The sequence below is a fragment of the Pleurodeles waltl genome, chromosome 3_1 (assembly GCF_031143425.1).
Source record: "Pleurodeles waltl isolate 20211129_DDA chromosome 3_1, aPleWal1.hap1.20221129, whole genome shotgun sequence".
In the NCBI taxonomy this organism is placed as follows: Eukaryota; Metazoa; Chordata; class Amphibia; order Caudata; family Salamandridae; genus Pleurodeles; species Pleurodeles waltl.
The window spans coordinates 1,852,020,062-1,852,044,109 of NC_090440.1; the positions used below are offsets into that span (position 1 = coordinate 1,852,020,062).

Below are 24,048 nucleotides of genomic sequence, written 5' to 3' on the forward strand. Positions count from 1 at the left end.
CAATACTTATGACATTGCAAATCAAATAATTTGTGAAAACATAGTGCATGGTAGATTCATGAGTTATTATTAATGTAGTCAGGCTACTGAGTTAAATATGCAGTGCATGAGATATAATTTGAAGGTGTTGAGTACACTATATATTAAAGGTATAACTTTAGAAATGTAAGATTTTGTGTAATTTAAGTTTGGTCGGTATATAAAGAATAAATAAATTAATGTAATTTAAATGCGGTACTGTCTTTTTTCTGTTTCCAAAGGCATTGTACTTGCCCCTCTTCCCCCGGTGCTGCTGCCCTTGTTGTTTTTGGGTTATTGGTTGCACCTGCCTAGCCCATATTGTCCAGCCTTTGCTGCTGTGAGGTCCAGTAACACCCATTCATCTGTCTCTAATAAAATTGAGCCTTTTCATGCTGTTGCCAAGCTAATGGCACTTTTTTCTCAAGGAGAATTAGTTCTGTAGGAGCCAACCAGTACCTCCAAATGCTCTTTCAAGTGTAAAATAACTGTTGGATGCCCGTGATCACTACAGGATGTTCTTTTCTTGATACTAGTCCTCGCACTCACAACAGTGTTGTTATTGTGGGGGAACACAAAAAGAGAATGTGTTCACTTTGCTGCACCCTCCCTTTTTTAATGACCTGGGGCACACCAAGGAGGGAATGGGCACAGTTTTTTTTATTTAAAAAAATGTAGTTCTTTTTTACAACGTGTTTGAGGAACGCTTATATTTCTGGGCATCACGTCATCTACAAACTCAAATTGTGAGGCCACTCCATGAGCTAAAAACTAGGCTTTGGACACAATGCACTCAAGATGATGCCCATGGTTCATAGCCATGAAAACTAGAACATGCACTATGGGTGCCATTGTAGGTATACTAGGCTGTGGCCAAGAAGAATATTGGACTTCAGTACGCATTTTTTTAATGTCTCTTATGAGGCCCATTGTGTCTTGCCGGAAGGTCAGGTTACGTTTCAATAAAAAGTGGGAACCTATCCCCGTGTTATGACAAGACAGCTGCTGGAGTAATTTTAGCCCTGCGGCCCGCTAATCCGTATTATCAGTGTCTGTGGCATAGGTTCTGTGTGCCACGGACGAGCAATGGTTGACAAGACCCAAAAACTCCACTCAACCAACCAGATGACTTTAGTTTTTCAATGTTAGTCGACGAACAGGCGCCGACCAAGTCTTTCAACGCCCTTGGACTAAAAAAGCACAGATATACAAAAGTGGTTACCCTTTCAACCCCACCTGTCACCTTATTTAAACACATATCTTAAAAACTCTGAAAAAGATCTACTTTTATGCCAGCTTTGGTGAAAGTCGGTTTAGCAATTTTCGCTGTAGCTGTCCTATAGGTGCTAAAATAGGAAAACGTGACTTTATTGATTCAACATTATCCCCGGCATGGAAATGTATTCAGTTTGTCATGCTAGAATAGTTGAATATGCCAAGCGAGTGCCAAATTTGGTGCGTGGAGATTCTAGAAATGGCACCACTATTTATAGGACTAATACTGAGTTGGGAGAGTCAGCATTTCCAGACATTAGCATAAATGTTTACTATAGTAGAAATAAAAGTTTGCCTCAATATTAAGGACTGGAACAAAGTGAAATATTTAGTTTTAACACATCTCTGTTTTCCAGTAAACAGTTCTCCCACCTTTCACAAAGGTTTTCTCAGTTCAACCATTGGAAGTTAATGCTGTGCATAGGAGCACCGTAGATTAAGGGCAGTGTTTTTTTATATTCCAATTAGCCTAAATTAATGCTTGATTAATACAAGAACGGTTCTGACCTAGAAATGTTTGTCATAAAATTGGCAGGTTCATTGTATCATATTCAGAACAAGAGAGACGTATTCGATTATTAATGGAGCCTTTTATATATTCACTTTTCTACCTACCGGACATTTTATTTTAGACAAAAAAAGTTGTTTTCTCCTAAGATTTTGTTCAGGATCGTTACATATCCTTCTTAATGCGAAGAGATAACGATTAATCTAAGTTTAAAAAATGTATGAAAACTGAAGCTGATCCCAGGTAAGAGCAGCGACTGGGGCTAGCGAGATAAAGGACAAAGGCAAGGCCACTGCTGTTTACCTAGTTACAGAGTGAGCAATTTTATTTATTGGGCTTCTGAAGCAATGACGTTACTTTCAAATTAAGACCCAGCACACTTGGCTTGTAATGCGGGTGTCATTGAAAAAGAATAATAAACACAACAGTTATAAAATACTGTGCCTCTTAGACATCTTAACCTCTTAGCTGCTGGGCCTTCCCCTATCCTCCCCCCTCCTCCCCGAGTGCTGAGCCCTTTTTAGGTCGAGCATTAGCATTCGGCCTGCTGTATACTAAAGTATACAATAGAGTGAGTTCCAGCGTTCTGATTATTCAGTTGCAGTGTCCTTCAAAAATCATTGCTTACTAGTGGACAGTTTGCCACTTTGTCCTGCCTTTTTTCACTTTGGGAGCAGCACAAAGTACTGAGTAATTACGCTATGTCCTGTTTATCTCTTCTGTAAGGGACTTTTTTTTGGCATTTGCCTGTTTCACCTAAAGAGTGTGGGTGCTAGTTCAGTCCCTCCTCCCACCAGCTCCCTCTGTAAACAAAAACCACAGCAGAGGGGTTTTTTCCAGGGCCAGCTTCTCTCGCTCTCTTCCTTTTGTTGTTTTCAGTCTGTCTGGCAATAAAAGTCCAGTCAGTAACGCTGACGCTCTGACGCTCTGAGCTCTAACTCAGCAAACAGGAGACTATTGCATTCCAAATACTTGTTTCACCCTTCTTGTCACAGACAACGCTGCAGCCCGGAGAAGGGAGCCTCTTCCTGACCCCTTTGGAGTTTGTCGAGCCCTCTTGAGAAGGGATTTTAGGGATGTTTGGGAGTCCCCACTTCTGCCGAGCCGGCGCTCCCGCCCACCCACATGTAAGATGAAGGAGAGACTGCAGCTAACGTGAGGGGTAAGTGGGTAACCACCATCCCACAAGCCCCGTTAGTAAACACATGTGAATGTTGGGGTACATGCTGTGTTCGCTGGGCAGGCTGCGGGGAAGGGCCGGTGTGTTGCCACTTTCCAGACATCGCACCCGGGGTGTTTGGACAATCCTGGCGCTCTCTGACTTGATTCGCCCGGGGTGATGATTTTCCCCTTTGCTAACTCTTTTCTCCCAAGAGGGGATTTGGGCTAGTCAAACAGTTTTAGTGAAACTGCAGTTTATTGCTCTCGGGGAGCACAGGTGTGTTTATTTCCCACGGTCTACGACGTCGCTTCTAGGCGCTGCGCCTCTTCCATTCTGCAGGACTGTAGGGAGCGCTGTATAACGTGTCTTCACTGTTCGCTCTCCCGCCTTCTCGATAAAGTAGCTTAGAACAGCCTCTCTTGAATGACCCCCTTCCTTCGTCTTTACTTATGTTGCCAACCACCCTGGAGTTCACCCCTCCCATTATGAAATTCTCATTGTTACAAAGTCCACTGGTCCCAATTTACGCCTTTGCTTTCACATGTACCGACTAATTTGTGTCCCCTCTGACTCTCCTTGTACCCTGCAGTGGCGCCTCTCGCCAGTGACCCTGTCACGCCCACTTCCTTTTGTGCCACAAGGGATTACTCCCACCCCACCCCCACCACGCTCCTATGTTCCAAGTATTTACCAAGTGGTCACCCGCCCCCCCAAATAGTACCAGAGGCGCTATGTGCAGTCACAAAAATGTAGACAGTGGCCAACACCTTGCCCCCTGTATAAGGTGACCTGGTGTAGCCCACTTCATACCCCCACTTTCTTATGCAAATAAAGCGCTCGGGATCTCGTCAATGTTTTAGGGTACGCAGTGTAACTGTGGGTACCGAAATACTCCTGGAGGGCAACAGAGGATACCCAGGGAATGTAACCGGAGATGTATCCTTACCATGGGAATGTAACCTTATATGTCGGTCCTCAAAGGGGACATTACTAAAAGGGAATGCAACTATAGCGCTTGCCTACAAAAGGAATGTAACCCTAGATGTCTGCCTTCCAAAGCATTGTCCATGTAGACGCCTGGAGGCTCAGAAAATACCACTCCAAATGTCTGTTGAATGTAACCACAGATGTGCACATTCCCTGGCAGTGGAATAACTAGTTGATGTAATCTCCAAAGCCAGGAAATGTAGATGTCCGAATGTACCTGTAGTGAGTAGCTGTATTTATCCGGATATGCTTGCAATGTGATTGCAGATGTCAAGGTTGCAGGGAAGCCTAACCGCATAATTCTAGATTCTTTGGGAGTCTAATTGCTCTGAGGAATGTTATCCAAAATGGTCAGACACCCAGGGAACGTGACTGCATATGTCTCCAGGGCCGGACTGGCCGTAGCGGGCATTGGAAGTTTCCCTGGGAGGCTGGAAGGGAGGGGGCTGTTTTAAAGCGGCGGGGGCCGTATTTGTTAACTCGGGCCGTTTTTACAGCAGTGCAGCGAGCTAGGGCCCCAGTAACAAAAGCAGCAGTAGCTCCCGGGTTCTGCCTGTGACTCGGCAGACCACAGCTCATAATTAACGTAATAAATAAAGGAATTCAGTGTTAACAGAAGAGCAAGCAGGCGGAAGGAAGAATAGAAGATGAATAAATAGGAAAGGGTACCTTGAAAGGAATATTGATTTGAAGGAAGAGTGAAAGTATGGATGAATGAATGAATCAGTAGCTGATAGAGTGAGTACATGGATGAGTGTGTTAAACAATGATTAAATGGATTTGGGGACAGACAGGGAAAGATGGTGGATTAAAGGGATGGATGGCAGGGTGAATGGATAGCTGGACAGACAGGTGAAAGGATGGTAGAGTACAGGGGAGGATGGACGAGTGAGTGATTGAGTGGCAGAATGGATGGATGATTGGCATGGTGGATAAATAGATGGATGGTGGAGTGGATGGATGCATCAATGGATTTCAGATGGGATTGATGGAGGAGGGAAAGCTTGAACGACGGAGCAAATAATGAATGGATGACAGAATGTAAAGGTGGAATAGTGGGTATCGGCAGGTGAATGGAAGGGTGAAAGGATGAATGGATAGATGCTTGGATAGAAAAGACAAGCAAGCTCTTTTAGGGAGGGGTGAGGGTCACTTACTTTGCTTACTTGTTGCAATCAAAAGTTTAGTACAAAGTGGAGGGTATTGTAATTTTCTGGCTACTCCGTGTACATGGCGCTCCCCACAATTGTGATTTTAAGGCTGAACTACAGGCAATGGACTAAAAACCAGGCAGCGCTTCCCCAGCCTACCTCGTAATATTTTCTTTCAAGGGTTTTCCATGAAAATTGTGAAAGCACCTTTAGAAAACTGATTTTGTGTCTGTGTCACCATCTGTGGTCCGTTGGAGTGACCTAAATGACTCCATGGGAAGTTTGAAACCCATCCTCAAGTTATATCAAATCAAATCAAAAACATTTATAAAGCATGTTACTCACCCGTGAGGGTCTCAAGGCGCTAGGGGGAGGGGGTTACTGCTGCTCGAAGAGCCAGGTCTTGAGTTGCCTCCAGAAAGCAAGGTGGTCCTGGGTGGTCCTGAGGTTGGTGGGGAGGGAATTCCATGTCTTGGCCGCCAGGTAGGAGAAGGATTTCCCACCTGCTGTGGTGCGGCGGATGCGAGGGACGGCGGCGAGTACGAGGTTGGCGGAGCAAAGTTGACGGGTGGGCTTGTAGAAACTGAGGCGACGGTTGAGGTATTCGGGTCCCTTGTTGTGGAAGGCTTTGTGGATGCAAGGGGGATGTTTTCCCCAGACAGAGCCACACAAATTCGAGACACATTTTAGCACGTAAGAAATCCAAGATTTTAAGCATTGTGTACCTGTAAAGAGACACCAATGTCTATCATGACAGTTTCAGCACTCTGACGGAAGTCTTTTACGGTCAGAAAGGGCAGCTCTCGTGCAAGAACACAGCCCGTTGTGAAATACATTATAGCATCAAAGAAGTAGACAACAGGTTTTAAGACGGTTGTACTCCCACAAACACCAAAACCAAAGCAGGAATTTCAGGACTATAGAGATGGCAGCCTGGCTCTCACACAAGGACACAGGCCATTGTCAGATCTGTTGGACCCCTACGGAAAAAGTCCCTCCGTTTTAAGCAGAGGCTGTTACTTAAGGATACGCACCTTTGTCAGCTTTCTAACATCATCATACAGGAAGTAGTGCTGTATAAAAATGTCCCTACCCATGCAGGATTATTCACATTTGTCAGGTCGGCTACAGGGTCAGACAGAAGGGCCACGGGTTTAAAGATGACTGCTCTCATACAAGGATAGTAACCTGTCAGATGTGAATGTAGAAACTGCCTTGGTTTAACGATGGCCGCTCATATACACAGTCACAAACTTTATCAGATCTAGGATAACATCATGTTGGAAGTCTTGGGAATTGAAGATGGCTACTCAATGACATACAGCATTGTCAGATCCATTACTTAAAAGTTAATTCCTTGGTTCAGGGTATTTCAGCAGCACATGTTTATTTGTTGTCTAACCCTCAGTACTGGAAATATGTACTCTTTAAACGAGTTCTGAAGGTCGAAGGTAAATCATCACATCTTTGACAAAACTATTGCACGAGCAAAATCCATCGTAAGTTCAAATGGTATTGTAAAGTGGTGAGGTCAATAAGTGATGCTTAGTTAAATATTCGGTTATTGAAATTTACATGTACAACGTATTGTACTGCAGAAAAGCCAATGCAAGTTATGCCTTGCACAATGAGTTTTGCGTGTTGCAGATGTATGCAGGCGCAGTGGACCGACTGGCTATTAGTTTATTCTGGTACTTCCCGGTGGGCCCGAATTTATCGGTGCTTTGTGCATATTCTTGCCGCATTCCCTTACCAGTTCCCAAACCCTACAGAGTGGTCCATTTCCTCTACCGACTTATACTTACTCGCATTTCAGGTAGTTAGTTTTTAGGTTGAGCGAGCAAACGCTTTGATGTGTTGTAAGTATTTTGGGCTTTTAACCACACCCACTGCACCCCCATCACTTTCACTAGTTCATAGGCTTGCCTTTCAGAAATCCCTTAGTATCATTGGTAAATGCTTTATGTTTGTCCCCCCTTGGGGCGGTTTTGTTACTGCCTTGAAGACTTCCTTGTTACATGGATAATTGCACAGTTGCTGATACGTTTGACTGTGAGCAAACTTCTTTTTCCTTTTGTGTCTCTCCTTTGCGCTCATGGAGCTTTGAATTGGCCTGCTTATGTCAGCTGTTTTACTTTTCATTTCAATTTGTGTGGCAAGAAAAGTCATGTTAGGAATTCGCCACGCTAATATCTCTAACTCAGATGTGAGACCCATTGCATTGCAAATGCTTGTTTTGCTATTTGGGGTAGTTTGTGCTTCAGCCTTCATACGTTTTTGTTCACATAAGCTATCCACGCCAAATTTGCGTCCTCTTTTTTCCAACATCCTAGGGATTCTAAAAGTACCCAGAGTTTGTGGGTTCTCCTGGAGGAGACCAAGAAATTAGCCAAAATGCAGTGAAAAATTTGTTTAAAAAAAAAAAGAAATGGGAAAAAAGGGCTGCCGAAGAAGGCTTTTGTTTTTTCCCCTGAAAATGGCATCAACAAAGGGTTTACGGCGCTGAAATAACCATCTTCCCAGCTTTCAGGAACAGGCAGACTTGAATCAGAAAACCATATTTTTCAACACAATTTTGGCATTTTACTGGGACCTACCCCATTTTTTATATTTTTTGTGCTTTCAGCCTCCTTCCAGTTAGTGACAGTAATGGGTGTGAAACCACTGCTGGATCCCGGAAAGCTAAACATTTCGAAAAAATAGACAGAATTCTGAATTCCGCAAGGGGTCATTTGTGTAGATCCCACAAGGTTTTCCTACAGAAAATAACAGCTGAAATAAAAAACAAATTAAAATTGAGCTGAAAAAACAGCCATGTTTCTCTACGTTTTACTCTGTAACTTTTTCCTGCGATGTCAGATTTTTTAAAGCAATATGGCGTTATGTCTTCTTGACGCTTCTGGTTGCGGGGATATATAGGGCTTGTAGGTTCATCAAGATCCCTAGGTACCCATTGCCAATAAATGAGCTGCGCCTTGCAATGGGTTTTCATTCTATATTGGGCATACAGCACTTCATTTGCTGAAATATAAAGAGTTAAAAATAGGTATCAAGAAAACCTTTGCATTTCCAAAATGGACATAAGATAAGGTGTTAAGAAGCAGTGGTTATTTGCACATATCTGAATTCCAGAGTGATCATACTAGCATGTGAATTACAGGCCATTTTTCAAACAGATGTCTGTTTTTACACACTGTCTTACATTTGGAAGGAAACAATGTAGAGAAAGACAAGGGGCAATAACAATTGTTTTGCCATTTTGTGTTTCCCCTCATCTCCCCATGAAAATGGTACCTCACTTGTGTAGGTAGGCCTAATGTTCGTGACAGGAAACGCAACATAGACACAACACATTTTTACATTGAAATCTGACTATTTTTTTGCGAAGTGCCTAACTGTAGATTTTGGCTTCTAGCTCAGCCGGCACCTAGGGAAACCTACCAAACCTGCACATTTTTTAAAACTAGACCCCTAGGGGAATCCATGATGGGGTGGATTGTGCAGCTCTCACCAGGTTCTGTTACTCAGAATACTTTGCACACCTCAATATTTGGCAAATAAACACATTTTCCTCACATTTTGGTGATAGAAAGTTCTGGAATCTGAGAGGAGCCACAAATTTCCTTCCACCCAGCATTGCCCCAAGTCTCCTGATAAAAAATGGTACCTCACTTGTGTGGGTAGGCCAAGTTCCCGCAACAGGAATAGATCACGCAACGGTCAATGTTGGTCCTTACATGAGGGCAACTGTTGACCCTGGGGTGATCCATTCCTGACGCAGGCACTAGGTACAGGCACTCAAGTGGGGTAGTGTTTTTATCAGGAGAGGTGGGTAAACACTGGTTGGTAGAAATTTCATGGATTCCAGCATATTCCTGTAGTTTGTGTGAGAAGAATACAAGAAAAAATAGAGTTTTTATTCAACATTTCAGCTTTGCAGAGTTTTCTGGGTTAAGAAAACTTTGGGGAATCCACACAAGTCACACCTCTGTGGACTTCCCCAGATGTCTAGATTCCAGAAATGTCTGGATTCAGTATGTTTCCCTATATGTCCGTTGACCCCAGGACCAAAAACACAGGTGCCTGCCTTACAAAACCAGTTTGTTTTGTGATAAATAATTTTGATGTCTCCACAATATGATTTGGGCGGTGGAATTTGGGGCTGAACTAAATTGGGGAGCTCCCAAGAGAGCACTCTCTCTCTGTGCTTGCCGCCTCACGCACCTGCTCTCTGGGTTGGGCTAGCCCGAAATTGTCCTGTTGCACAGACTGTGCTTGCGAAGGAACAGCAGGACTGTCCTCATCACCTCCCTCATAATTACTGGAAGAGGAGTTATCAAATGGGACTCCTCGACTTAAAAATCACTCCCAGAGTCTGTGCCATTGCCCCATCCCTCAGATGTTGTCTCAATATCTGCTGTCTCAGTCTCAGTCTCTGATCCTATGTTAGAGCTGTCCTCTATAACCCGATTTAGGAATTGAGCAGCAGTCATCCAACGACATGCCATCTCTGCTACTGGCTTAACTGTTGCTCTAAAACACCAGCCTACGTAGACAGTCACACATACATGCAACAGTAGAAGTCACCTTGCCTTTGTTTTTTCCCTCAATCAGCATGTTCTTTCAAGACACTAAAAAAAAACCTTGTCACATACTGATCGTCACAGTCTTTAGCACCTCTAGCACCCAGTCCAACAATCATTATTGGTATTCCCACTCCCATATCCTCCTCCTCGTATTCCCTCACAACCACCCAGCAAAAGTGCCCTTCATCTCTCTATAGCCACCTCCCAACACACACATTTCATTTGCATTATAGCGCAGGTAATGGCTGACTTTACTATTGTACTCAGCAATTTACATAAAATACAGATTTGATCTTTGCATATAAACCTTCTGCGCTACTTTATGGCATCAAAACTGCCATTAGACAAAAGTCTGACCCTTTTGTAGCTGCAACCACAAGAAAAACGGTGGCAAATATATATATATATATATATATACATTATAACGAAAAATGTCACTGCATTCCACGAGGTATAAATAAATGTGTACTTTATTGAAGTCAATAACCACCTACGCGTTTTGTTTCTCCAAGGAGTCTTGATCACGGTAAATGAGTCCCTTATTACTTTCCCTTTTAATACTCAATATCCTCTCCACATTCACAATGCATTCTGGATATTGTAGTTTCCACAACTTCAAAACAATCTCATTTCCATTATAAAACAGTGCAAAAACACAATCTCTTTTGTTTTACATTAATCCTTCCATTCTTTTTGGCTGTTTACATTCATCATTTTGTACACTATTTCTCATTGTTATTTATAATAATTAAATTGTTCTACTTCTAGGACAATGGCATAACTTTCTAACCACTTGCTCAAAAATCACAGGCTTTTTTAATTATTATACAGCCATGTTTGGACTTGAATCATTTATTGTCAGTCAGATATTTTTCTTATAATATATTCCTTAATTCTTAAATCTTTTTCTCGACAATTATATTGCATATTTTCAAACCCAACAGAAGTATTAATGAACCTTTCTTCCAAATTAATTAGTCACTGCCACCATTGAACCTCAATACTACCAAAATAAGTATTGGTTATACGTCCATAATATATGCCCATTCATTATATCCTCTTCTTTCATTGAAATATACCTTACCGCCTTTTTAATCATTCTAAATCATAAATGAAAATGCAATTCTTCATCTATATTCAATCCATATGGTATTTTGGTACGGAGCTGGATAATATATATGCTATCCAATTGTCAGAGCTTTTGGATTCTATCACCTCCTCTCTCACTCTTAATGATTTGTGCTATTCCCACAAACCTTAATCCTCTCCAATCCTTTGTATGTTTTTAAAAAAATGTTTTGCCACTGTATTACTCAAATCTTGCTTTGTTATAGCTGTAGTATGTTCTAAAATCCTTTTCTTTAATGGACATATTGTGCTCCCAACATATCTCAAGCCACATTCCCATTCAATAATATATACCACAAATTGACTTTGACTACGTGTGTCTATAGGATCCCACTTGTCGTTACAATGTATTTATGTATATATGCATACCGTATTCGTATAGTGGGAACCTTGTCACAAGGTAGTGGAGTGCTGTACAATGTCAAGTACAAGCATATAGTCAACGAGTAAGATGAGATGGATCATTGCTCAGGTCTGTTGAGAGGAATGCCTCTCAACTTACCAGTTGATTTCATTAATCTGAGACAAACTCCTCCTTGCCCCAATAGTTACCAGTTACCAATAGCTCAGTATTTAGAACCTTACAAGCAAAATGTAAATGTTTGTTCCAGAGTTTCCAAACCCTCCCCTAAGATGGTCATTTTCCTCTTCCCCTCATACACATTCAAAAGGAAGTCCCACCACTTAGTCATCCTGTCTTCTTCCACACCTCAAACACTCATGAAGTAGAACACCAAAGGGAAGGGAAGGATGGGAATCCTAACTGTGGCAAGGAAGACTACGATTCAGAGTAATGAAGATTACAGGTAAGTAACCGGGGTATTACCTCCTCTCCAGTCTTCCTCATCACTGTAATTACCAATGTACTGATTCCAAAGCCAGAATCGTCTTCATGTAATCTATGCCGACAATAGTGCACTTGCAAGGTCAATATGGCACGACAAAATGAAACCTTTAATTCTATATGTGTGCATTAAAAATCAACACACCTTATCTTATAATTCAACTATTACCAGGTAGTACTTCATTATAAAAACAGATGAAACAGCCATTGCTGATGTGGTACCTCCTAACATCAGTCTTTAGTGAACCATGAATGTGTGGGGCGATGACCACGTAGTCACACTCCAATTATCTTCTATTGACATCCCTTTAAAAGATACCATATGTGTCTTGGAGTTCCAGCTTGGAACTAGCCATTTAAGTTTGAACTCTGAACTTCACAGGCTAAGACGATAGCTTGTTTAAGCCATCTACTAAAGATAGAAGTAGATAGAAGCCTTTTAGCAATTTCCTAATCGACCCAAATTTACCAACAGGTCATCAATCAATCAATCAATCACAGCATTTGTAGAGCGCACTACATACCCGTTAAGGTTTCAAGGCTCTGAGTCCCTCCAAATAGAGCAACAGAGCTCTCCTCACACCCAAAGGATGTAAACCTGCTCCTCATCTGACTGTGGATCTGGAAACAAAAATGGTAAAAATGTCAGATTAAACCTCAAAATAGACTTATCTGGAAACACCTTTAGAAAAGGCCCAGATTTAAAAGACATTCACAGCTTTCCAATCAGCTTGGCTGAAGAAATTGCCAGTGAGAGTTAGAAATGTTATATCCACTTCATCCAGTGGCTCAAAAGGCTGGAGCTGCAGAGCTCTCAATGCTACAGACTATCCCAAGGACAAGAAGGATTTAATACTCTCGGTCTTTAAAAAAAAAAAAAAAAAAACTCTTCAATAATCTAGGGATCTGTACCCCCTTCTCAGAAGATATACCCTCTTCACGGAATTCAGATTAGGTTCTGCCCAACTGCAAATTTCCTGTGTCAAAAACCACTGTGACTCGATCCTGTAACCTCTCTGATAGTTCAGGTATCCTATCATAACATTGTTGTCTGTTGACACTTGTACATAGTGGCCTCGAAGGTGACGAACAAGCCCCTGTAGGGCTAGAAGAACAACCTTCAGCTTTCCGAAGTTGGAAGAACAAAAGGCTTGAAACTGATCCCACTTGCCCTGAATTGACCAAGAATCCAGTGTGGCCCACCACCCCAGCTTGCTGCCATAGTGGTCACCATGCATGTTGCTGTTATGTGAAATGGAAAACACTTGGTAAAATTATGTTGACACTAATTTAAAGAACTCCTGATCTGTTCTGATATAGGAACCTGGGAGGCAGATTCCTCTTGGTTTTACTTCTGTCAGCTTGAATTGGCATCTTGGGGACACAAAACAGGTTGATGGCTCTGACACTTTAATCATTTTTTTAAAAGTGCTTCCAGGGACCATGTACAGAGTGCTCAGTGATTGCTTATGGAAAAAGGTGAACAGATATGAAAAGACGGTAGGAATTGTGAGAGAAGAAGGGAATATCACAAAAAGGAGGTAGGGGTTGTGAAGGAAGAAATGGATAAACACTTAGGGCCTCTGATAAACTTAGCTGCTAAAGGCACCCATGAGGGGAGCATGAGGAAAAAGGGATAAGGGAGATATTATAGGGGAGAGAGGGCAAAACTGGGTGCTTGTGAAGGGTGAGCACATTGTAAATAATTGAGATTATTATTATTATTTTTTAAGGATGAAACACTTTTTTATGTGAGAGGTCCTATTGAAACCCATGGCAGGCATTTGTCTGGATTGTGAAATTGGGTCCAAGGAAGGTAAGATGATTGGTATGGAGAAACCTGAGAGAGTTGCTAAGAGTCCACAAAAGAAGTTCTCAGGGAAGCAAGGGTGGTTGCAATGAGAAATGTGTGATAGGTAAAATGGTGCTGAGAAGCCATATTGTAGGGAGGTAAGGGAAGCAGAAGAAATTGGTGATAAGCAGTGGCATAGTAAAGGGACCTGGACCCTTGCAAGCAAAGCAACCACACCTCTATCCCCTGGTTTGACAGAATAAAATAGCCACTAACTAGGGTGAAGTGAGCCTATAGCTATTCTGGCTTCAGTGTCACTGCACTTGCTACACTGTTGATGGTTGCAGTCCTGATGCTATGGTAATTTCTTTTGCAAAATGTATTGGAGTCAGGTAGGGTTTTTACTTTCCTTGTGTCCCCTGCAGACAGGAAGCAGTATGGGCAGGTGCTTCTTAGCCCTTCCAGAGGACAGTGATGCACAAGGCTGTAGGTTTCTCTACATGGGTATTGAGTCATCAGTCAGAAGTTAGAGAAGTGAGAAACTGACTTTTTAAATGGTGCAAAATGAATCTCTGAGAAGTATGTAGTGTCACTGCTAGTAGAGGTGGAGTATGCAGTCACTTACCTCTGAACACAAGCATCAGGAGCCCCTTGGGCAGCAGTGGCATAGTGTGCATTTCAGGGGGCCTAATGCAAGCAAGAAGAACAGGCTCCCTCACCTTTCCAGTTGGTATTAAAAGACGCCCACAGCTAGTGTTCAGAGGGCTGCCATTGACACTGCACGAGTGTCGTACAACTACTGAACTAATGTAATAGCACCACTACTTACAGCCCTCTGAGTTCCTCATTCTACTTGTCTTTCCTCGCTCCTCCCCATATTCACCCCTTTCTCCTCTCATCACCTTGTAACCTTTGAGTCTCTTGCCTCAATTTTCTGTATCCCCTTCCTCACACACCTTCATTATAAGTAGGGCCGAACAGATCCACAGGTGAGATAATACTCCACCTGCTTATACCTTCCCCAGTTTAACTACATCAGAAATTTCAAGTGCAAAAAATCTGGGTCCAATTTTAACATCCAGAAGCAGACAGGGCCAGGCACCGGCCTCTGCCTGCTCTTCCCATGGTACATTGGGAGCACGGAACAGCCTCTCCATTCAAGAGGATCACCTTCCCTCTTCCAGCTTCTCAAGCCCCTGTGTCCTATCCCCACTCCACACTGGGCCACCAACTCCCATTTATGACTTGTTCAGGGAAGATACTAATTGGGGAATTCTTTTTTTTTAAGTTGAAATTTTAAAACTGGGCCCCATGGTTATTCACCATTCTGTGAGGATGAACTCATAATCACTGTTTTCCTAAGTGGGTCTGTAACCTACAAACGCTATTTCCAGCCACACAAAAATCTGCATTGTTTGCAATCAGGTCCTGTTTATCTGTACACCCACTTTTCTCACTTGTCTCCTAGTGTCTGATTTAGAAGTCAGTAGATGGGTAACTCTGCGAGGGATATCCTGTCTGCCGTAATCTAAATCCTCTTATAATCAATGGGATTTAGATTTCACTGGACGGGATATCCATCACCGTTGTCATGGAGTAAGTTGTCCACGAGTTCTAGATTAGGCCCTAAGCCCTTTCTCCTGTTCTCACCATTTCTTCACCTCTTTTTGTTGTCCTTTACCTTTTAGTATTTCCTTTCCTATATCTTCACCCACTCCTCCTCATTATCTCCCTCTCCCTCTTCTGTGTTTTACCCTACTTCTCCCTATTACCTATTAGACCCCATCATCCCAACCATCACTTTATTTCACATCCATATGTTTTCTTCAACTATCGCTCACTCCCTTGCTCATGTTCCTCCAGTTCGCTTTACCACACTTACTACTGTCCACACGTTTTCTTATCCCTTTCCTCTTTTGCTTGTTCCTCTCTCCTTTGTCCGTCTGGCCTCTATGTCTTTCCCTATTCTCTTACTTTTTACTCTCCCTAGTACCTTTTACACTATCATGTGTACCTCCCACTCCTCTGTTTTCCATTTCTCCCTTATCTTTTCCTCCCTTCTTCATCTCCAATTCTTTCACCTGGCCCTGGCCCCCTCCGCAGAGTCACCCCCAAACATTTTGCCTTCACCCTTTGTGCTTTACAAACCCATCTGTGTTGGCTTTTACTGCTCACCAGTACTAAAGTGATTGTGCTCTCTCCTGTAAACACAGTAAAAGAAAATCCACTTAATTTGCATATTTACTTGTAAGTACTTAGTAAAGTAGATGTATCCAGGGTCTATAAATTAAATACAACTCTTGGGCCTGCAGCACATATTCTGCCACCCACTCAAGTAGCCCTTTAAAGACATGTCTCAGGCATGCCATTGCAGCCTGTGTATGCAGTTTTAAATTACCATTTCATACTGACAAAAAACATTTGCCAGGGCCAAACCTTCCTTTGTGAAACATATAGGTCACACTTAGAGGAGGTCCAAAAACAGTCCACAGAACAGGATACATTGCATTTAAAAAGTTGGACATGTCATTTTAAGTTTTACATTTTTTAGGCCCATCTGCCCTCAAGGAGGGCAGAAACCACCAATACAGCAGGGATTTTTTTGATGTTCTTTTGCTTCCTTTGCTATGGATCCTTGTGGTTTTGGCAGTAATTGTCCTGCGGTTTGCATAGTTGCATGTTTTAGGTAAGTGAAAGCAATTTACTTCAAAGGAGTATTGTTGACATGCATGAATGACATGTTTGTGTTTGTAGGTGGTGTACTATTGTGTGTGAAATTGTCCTTAGATTTTAGCACAATGATATTTCTGTTGTCATATGTCTAATTAGCTTTTTTCCTTTTTTTCTTTTTCAGTGGGATATCATTGGTGATTGCTGTGTCTTAGCAGAGTAGTTGCTGGTGAGTAGCTTTTTCAGGCAAGTGAGTGGTATAGTTTTTTAGTACATAATTCTTTGTGATAAAGCTACACTTTGTATATTACTTATTTGAGTGCTGGTTGTTGTTGGCAATCCATTTGTTGTTAGTGAGGATCATGGCTAGCCGCAGAGTGAACGCTCAGCAGGTTTTTGGCATGCTTTTTGAGTCGTCTTCAGACCATGATTATGAGACGGACTCTGCATCTGAGGCAGAGGAGGAAGTGAGAGATTCTGGCAATGAGTTTTTTGTCAGAGAGGATTCTTCTGATGAGGAAGCCACTCTCAGTGCAGATGAAGGGCCTGTTTTAGAGTAGGACATTGATGTACTGAGAGTGCAGCAGCCTGGGGCTGAATGGTTTCCCATTATAAGACCTGACAGCTGGATTGCCCCAATCATGGAGCAGCCACAGTTACCTGCATTCACTGGTCTCCCAGAGCGTAGAGTCAATACGGAAAACTTTTTGCCTGTCAATTTCTTTCACTTCTTTATGGACGATGTATTTTTGGAATAGATTGTGGAGCAAACTAATGTGTATGCGGAGCAATATTTGAGGGACATTGCTGCCAGACTTAGACCTCAGTCTAGAGCTACTCAGTGGGTTCCCACATATCTGGAAGAGATTAAAAAGTTTTTAGGTTTGACTTCTTTGATGGGGTTGATAAGGAAGCCGATACTGGCTTCTTATTGGTCTACTTGTCCCTTGATGGCAATGGCTATATTTCCAGCAACTATGACTCGTAATCGCTAATTGCTTCTTCTTCGTATGCTGCATTTTGTAGACAATGCTCTAGTCTTGCCACAAGATCACCCTGATTGTGACCGTCTTTTCAATATTAGGCCTGTCCTTGATCATTTTGAAGATCGTTTTTCAGAGGTCTATGTTCCAGGCAAAGAGATAAGTGTGGACAAGTCTTTGGTCCTTTTTAAGGGGCGTTTAGTTTTTAAGCAGTACATTCCTAGCAAGAGGGCACAGTATGGGATTAAATTGTATATGCTGTCAGAAAGCAGAACAGGATGCGTGTATAATTTCCGGGTCTACACTGGTAGGGATTCCAGTATTGACCCTCCTTGTTGTCCGGCCACGTTTGGAGTTAGCGAAAAAAATTGTGTGGGAACTTGGTAGATGACTGTTTAACAAAGGTCACCATTTGTACGTAGATAATTTCTACACTGGAGTGCAGTTGTTCAAGGAGTTGTTTAGTGTGGACCCTATTGCTGGTGGCAAAATCCGTTCTAACCGGAAAGGCTATCCAAGGTGGCTTGTATGTAAAAAATGTGAGAGGGGACAGTGCAGTGCCTTGCGGAATATTGAGCTGCTAGCTCTGAAATTTTCACACAGGAGGAATGTGTAAATGCTATTTACCATCCCTGATGAGAGTACTTCCCCTGTGACTGTTTGGGGTCAGGTTGCCGAAGTGCGCAAACCTGCGTGCATTTCGGACTACAATAGGCACATGGGTGGTGTTGACAGAGTAGATCAGAGGTTGGAACCTTACACTGCTCTCCGTAAGTCTTACGTGTGGTATAAAAAGTTGACCCTACATTTATTTCATTTGGCAACTTTTAATGCCTTTATTGTGTTCAAGGATTGTTCACCTGAGTCAAGGATGACATTTGCTAAATTTCAGGAGCTGGTGATCTAGAGCCTTATTGTGGTGGAACAGGCAAGAGTTCCTAGAGCAGCAGTGGTGGAGGATGTGGCTAGATTGAAAGATTTCCACTTTCCAGATCACATTCCTCTCTCTCCCAAAAAAGACATACCCACTAAGAAATGTAGAATATGTGCCCGACAAGGTATCCAAAGGGGGAGCCGAATGTACTGCCCCGATTGCCCTTCAAAGCCTGGGCTGTGTGTGCCCGGCTGTTTCAGAAATTACCACACAAAGAACATTTTTGAGGAAATACCATGAGCGTAAACCGCCTATTTTACATTTTCATATGTTCAGTTTCACGGTTGACATTATTGTCATGTATTTAGTTAGAGCTTTTGTGTTTGTAGTTTTGTACTTATTTTATAATTAGTTAGTGGTTTCTTTGTTGTTTATAGACAAAAAGAAAGTGATGGTGGTGTGCGTGGGGTGGCGCTTGGCTAGCGGTGTGATTGGGGTGGCGCTTGGCTGCTGGTGTGCGAGGGGTGGCACTTGGCTGGCGGTGTGCTTGGGCTGGTGCTTGGATGGTGGTGTGCATGGGATGGCGCTTGGCTGGTGGTGTGCGTGGGGTAGTGCTTGGCTGGCAGTGTGCGTGGGATGGCGCTTGGCTGGTGGTGTGCGTGGGGTGGCGCTTGGCTGGCAGTGCCAGCCAAAGTCAGTCCACACAGGCATGTGGGCGCATGTAAGTGATGGGCCCTTGAGTGGCGCTGTCTGTCGATGCAAGTGTTGTAATGTGCTGGGCCCGTGGCTGGCAGCATGAATGGTCTTGTGTATGTCATGTATGAAAGGTGTGTGAATGGACTGTAAAACGGTTGGTGCCTTGCCGCGGCTTTATAGCTCACGAGCTGTGAGTCATTGGTTCAGTTTTATGACCTTTCAGTTATTAACAGTGCATTTTACTTTAGTGAAATCTCTTGTTGATAAAATTTGATCTACTGAACCATCACTCACCCTTGTGCCAAATCCAACCAGTATGTGTGGTACAAATGACAAAACCTGCTCCGCTATAATCAGGCGTCGCAGCACACTTGTGACACGCTAGGTGCCTCAGGTGGGACCCCGATGATGAAGCATGCCACCAACTTGGTTGGTGGGTGAGGGGTCTTTTTCTCATAACCTAAGTGCGTTTCTTTTCACGTTTTTAGTGTTTGGCACATCACGGACGTACGTGGACACATCAAAATGATATATTGCAAAACTACCTGAGTTTGGGGGGAATGGGGCATCTATGTTTTTTGGTCGTGGGTGCGGCCTTCATCTAGGCAAACCTACCAAACCCAGACATTTTTCAAAACTAGACACCCGAAGGAGTCAAGGGAGGTGTGGTTTGTGTGGATCCCCCAACATTTTCTTACCCAGACTCCTCTGCAAACCTCAAAATTTGCTTAGAAAAAGCATATTTTCCTGAATTTTCTTAGTAGGATCACCACTCCAGCACAAAATTCATACTCCACAGCATTCCCCTCAGTCTCCGAAGTAAAATGACACCTCACTTGTGTGGGTCCCCAAAGCAGAGTCAGCCTAAAGATGTATAAAAGAAGAATATGTCCTTATCAGCTCGCTGTGCATAAAAATGGGGTATGTCCCAGTCAAATGCCAAAATTGTGTTGAAAAATTAGGTTTTCTGATTCAAATCTGCCTGTTCCTGAAAGCTGGGATGCTGGTGATTTTTGCACCGCAAACCCTTTGTTGATGCCATTTTCAGGAAAAAAATACACAAGCCTTCTTCTGCAGCCCTTCTTTCCCATTTTTTTTAAATTAAATTTTCACTGTATTTTGGCAAATCTTTTCATCTCCTTCTGGTGAACCCACAAAGTCTGGATACCTCTAGAATCCCTAGGATGTTGGGAAAAAAGGACGCAAATTTGGCGTGGGTAGCTTATGTGGACAAAAAGTTATAAGGGCCTAGGCGCACTCTGCCCCAAATAGCCAAAAGAAGGCCTGGCAGCAAAGGGGTTAAAAGATATCTGCAAGTGGCTCTATATGTGTGTAGGTGCCATACTCAGTTTAATCTTTTAAGATTGTATGTCTCCCGTTCTACTGACTAGATTGGATTTTTGTCATTTTTGTGTCAATTATTTAATATATTTTACTTTATTTTTCAAAACTGCTCTGGGATTTCTTGTGTTGTGTTTTCACTTTATTACTGTTTCACTGTTGCATAAGTACTCTACACCTTGCCTCTAAGATATGCCTGACTGCTTTTGTGCCAATCTACCAGAGGGTTGAGCACAGGTTCACGCTGATATGGAGTGTGGTTGTTGCTTGAAAAGGACTCACATCCCCCTCTACCAACAACCACATTTCCAGCACCCACAGAGGAAGGCGCTGATGAAGTCAAGAAAGGGGCTTGCTCAGGTCTCATAACACAGGGGTACGGAAACCAGGAATGTGGGCCCAGTTCATTGAGTGTGAGGGATATAAGACCAGTGAAACCAAAGGGCCAGTGTAAAAACTGGTTTCTACTAGGCATTCATTACCTGTCCTTGACTCAAGCTCCCTAAGGAAAGAATTGTATGACTGCCTTAGAGGTAGTGAGTGGCTGACCTCCTTGTGGGATACAGGGGTATATACAGTGATGGAGGACAAGGGTACCATCAGAACTAAGAGAAGGCAAAGGGTGAGAGGGTTTATGGTAAGGTCCAGGGCAGTACAACCTGTTCCAGATATACAATCGGGAGGTGGAGGAGGATCCCAGCCCGTAGGAGACTGGTACCTGGCAGTGGACAATCATAAGGAGGACCTGGAACGGTACCAGGAAGAAGAAGAACATCAGGACAAGGTGGAGGACTAGGAAGGGGAAGTACATGGATCAGGAAGGCTAGCACAAGTACAAGAATTTGCATAATGAGTTGGAAATAGAACACATAGGGGGTCATTCCGACCCTGGCGGTCATGGACCGCCAGGGCCGGGGACCGCGGAAGCACCACCAACAGGCTGGCGGTGCTTCCTGGGCCATTCTGACCGTGGCGGTAAAGCCGCGGTCAGAAAAGGGCAACCAGCGGTTTCCCACCGGTTTACCCCTGGCCCAAGGAATCCGCCATGGTGGCGCTGCTTGCAGCACCGCCATGGGGATTCCGACCCCCTTCCCGCCATCCTGGTCCTGGCGGTAAATACCGCCAGGAACAGGATGGCGGGAACGGGTGTCGTGGGCCCCATCACAGGGCCCCATAATGATTTTCAGTGTCTGCAAAGCATACACTGAAAATCGTGACGGGTGCCACTGCCATTCGGAGCCGGCTTCATCGTTGCTGGGCCGGCGGGCGGCCTTTTGGCGGTCGCCCGCCGGCCCAGCGGGAATGCCAGAATGGGCGCCGTGGTCTTTTGACCGCGGTGCGGTCATTCGGCGGTAACCGCATGGCGGGCGGCGACCGCCATATTACTAAGATGGCAGTAGGTCAATAGAAATATAAGGACAAGCAGGAGGAGTAATAAAATAAAAAGGAGGACCACCAAGATGAGAACAAGGAGAAGACCAGCACTGATATAACAGTGAATGGTAACAAAAGCCAGAGTTATTATTATCGAAGTCCTCTGGACTATGATGATGGAGCAGCATTTAGCAGCAGTGACTGTGCCACTGTGCATGATCTGCCATCACACAACATTCACTAGTCCTTGCCAATTGTCCCAAGTTTCTGCAGGTCAGCCTGGTTGCTGGGTCTTGATATTTGACTAGTGGATCCTGTGATCTGTCTGTTGGAACTTTCATCTGACTGAAAGATCATATGGCTGGCCAGTGGGGTTGTATATCTTGTTAGTGGGTCCACACGTACGGCATGAGGGTGCTGATGAATAAAACATATTGGTGGGTCTTTAGGCCTGGCAGATTGGTGCAGGGTGTGAGTCTGGCAGGTGAGATCAGAAATTCTGCTATTAGGAGCAGAGTTCTACCTGAAGGTTTCAAAAGCTGGGTGGTGAGCTTTAAGTGGGTTGCAAGGACCAGCTGGTTTGAGGGGTTTTGATATCATGGGGGAAGGTCTATCATCAGGCTGGTGAGTTCTGATATTTAACTGGTATGTCGCAAGGTCTGGCAGTGGATCTTGAGGAGTGCATAGTGGGTCTCAAGTTCCAGCTGGTCAGTCTGAAAATCTGGCTCATGCATCCTGAGGCCTGGCACCTTAGTATTTGGTGCCCTGCTGTCTGGCTGCTGAGTGGTGAAGTCTATGTAATTGGTGACGATGCCTAGTTAGTGAATCAGAATGTGTGTCTTGTGTTGTCTGGTCAGTTGCTGAGGTCTGGATAACAAGTTCTAAGTTCTTGTCAATGTGTTCTGAAGTTATGCTTATTAATCCGGCCTTCTTGCTGGAATGTAATAAATGCTAGCCAACGGTTGATTAGCAAAAGCTGGTGGGTGATGTGGTCTGGCTTGGTAATTGAAATATGTTGCTGCAGGCTACAAGTCTAGCTGGCCAAGTCACAAGTTGAAGCTGGCGAGCCACAAGATCTGGCTGGTAGGATATTAATCTGGTGGGAGCGTTGATCCAAGTGGTGAAAGTGGAGATCCTGTTGCTAGGAGCAGAGGTCCTTCTGAAATGAAGACTTACTTGCATCTCTCAGGTTTTGCCTCATTGCTTCTGAAGTTTGATTGGGTTCAAGCTGGTGAATTTTGAGGTCATTTTTATGGATTAGGAGGTCTAGTGAGTGGATGCAATGTTTTGTTTTGTTCCTTAAACAGCTACTTTAATTAAGCTCCATGTCATGACCTATGTTTTCCTTGGCTGCTGGGACTGGCAGTAGATATTGCGAGGTAGGTCAGAACTCAACTTAATAGGTTCTGACATCTTTAAAGTATTTTTGTTAGAATTGGTGACTGAATGTTTCACAATCTGCCTATTATAAAAATCTAGAAGCATGTTTTTATACACAGATTGCAAAATCCCATTTATTATAAAGAAATGTTAGACTCTTTTTTATACATGGATTGCAGCATCCTATATATATTATGCCACTCTTGTTCTCGATTTTATTGGTCCTCCCCATGCAATATGGGTATGTTTTCTTGAAATGAAGGTGTAGATGCAGTATGTGGAAACAAGTAAGGAAAGATGAGCATGAAGAAAGCAAAGCTTGGTGAGAAGGCATTAGAAGCTCACACATGTCTACATAATTCAATCCTACTATCAAGCAAATCAGACCCGTTACTACACAAGTTCAGGCATACGCTCAAATTCCATTCAAAGGACTAAGACCCTCATTATGATCTCTAAGACACCGAGATCTGTGCTGACGGTCAACAGAAGACCGCCAGGGCGAAGAACCCCCTGCCAGCCAAATAATGATCTTCCCGCTGGGCCTGAACATTGACGCCGGCTCCAAATGGAGCCGGCGCCGATGTGGCAATGCGGCAGGTACATCAGCACCCATTGCACATTTCACTGCCCATAGTATGGGCAGTGAAATGCACATCGGGGCTGTGCATGAGCAGTGCAGGGGCCCCCAGGGGGGCCCAATTTACTCATTCCACCAGTCTTCCCCTGGCAGTGTAAACCGTATGGGAAAGGCTGGCAGAATGCAACTCATTATCCAGAAGCGCTGGTGTGGCGGATTTGATCTGCCGTCAGGCATCCTGGCAGTGAGTGGAAACACTATCCGCCAGGGTATCTGCGCTACCCTGCGGATAATGTTCCCATTTCCACCAGCCTTTTCATGGTGGGTTATCCCACCAGGGAAAGGCTGGCAGAGGGGGTGCCCCTGCACTGCCCATGCATTTTGCATGGGTAGTGCAGGGGCCCCGGTGCAGAGCCCCATTGTGCAGATCACTGCCCTGTGGTCAATGTCCCGGCCAGGCCTTTCTGTGAGCCAACGGGCGGAAACAATGTAGGGTCCCGGGGTCGCTGGCAGTCAGTGTTTTGGCCGCCAGCATAAACACAGCAGTTGTTACCGCCGTGTTCATAATGACCACCTTAATGTCCAAATAAGGTCATTGGCCAGTCCATTGTAAATACCCCGATGGGCCAAAATAGGCCGAACTTTACTCCCATATGTGCAAAGGGTACTCCACTTGAAAGGGGCATCAATGGGGCAGCC

At 43.8% G+C, this 24,048-nt stretch overlaps 1 long non-coding RNA gene across 1 annotated transcript in view; it reads left to right on the forward strand.

The window, feature by feature from the left end:
* Positions 1–2,750: 2,750 nt before the first annotated feature.
* LOC138283435 (uncharacterized) overlaps positions 2,751–24,048 on the forward strand; it is a 71,328-nt gene continuing 50,030 nt past the window's right edge. Inside the window, exons 1-2 of the long non-coding RNA XR_011201257.1 lie at positions 2,751–2,963; positions 16,306–16,350. This is a non-coding gene — a long non-coding RNA (uncharacterized lncRNA). The remainder of the gene's footprint in view (positions 2,964–16,305; positions 16,351–24,048) is intronic.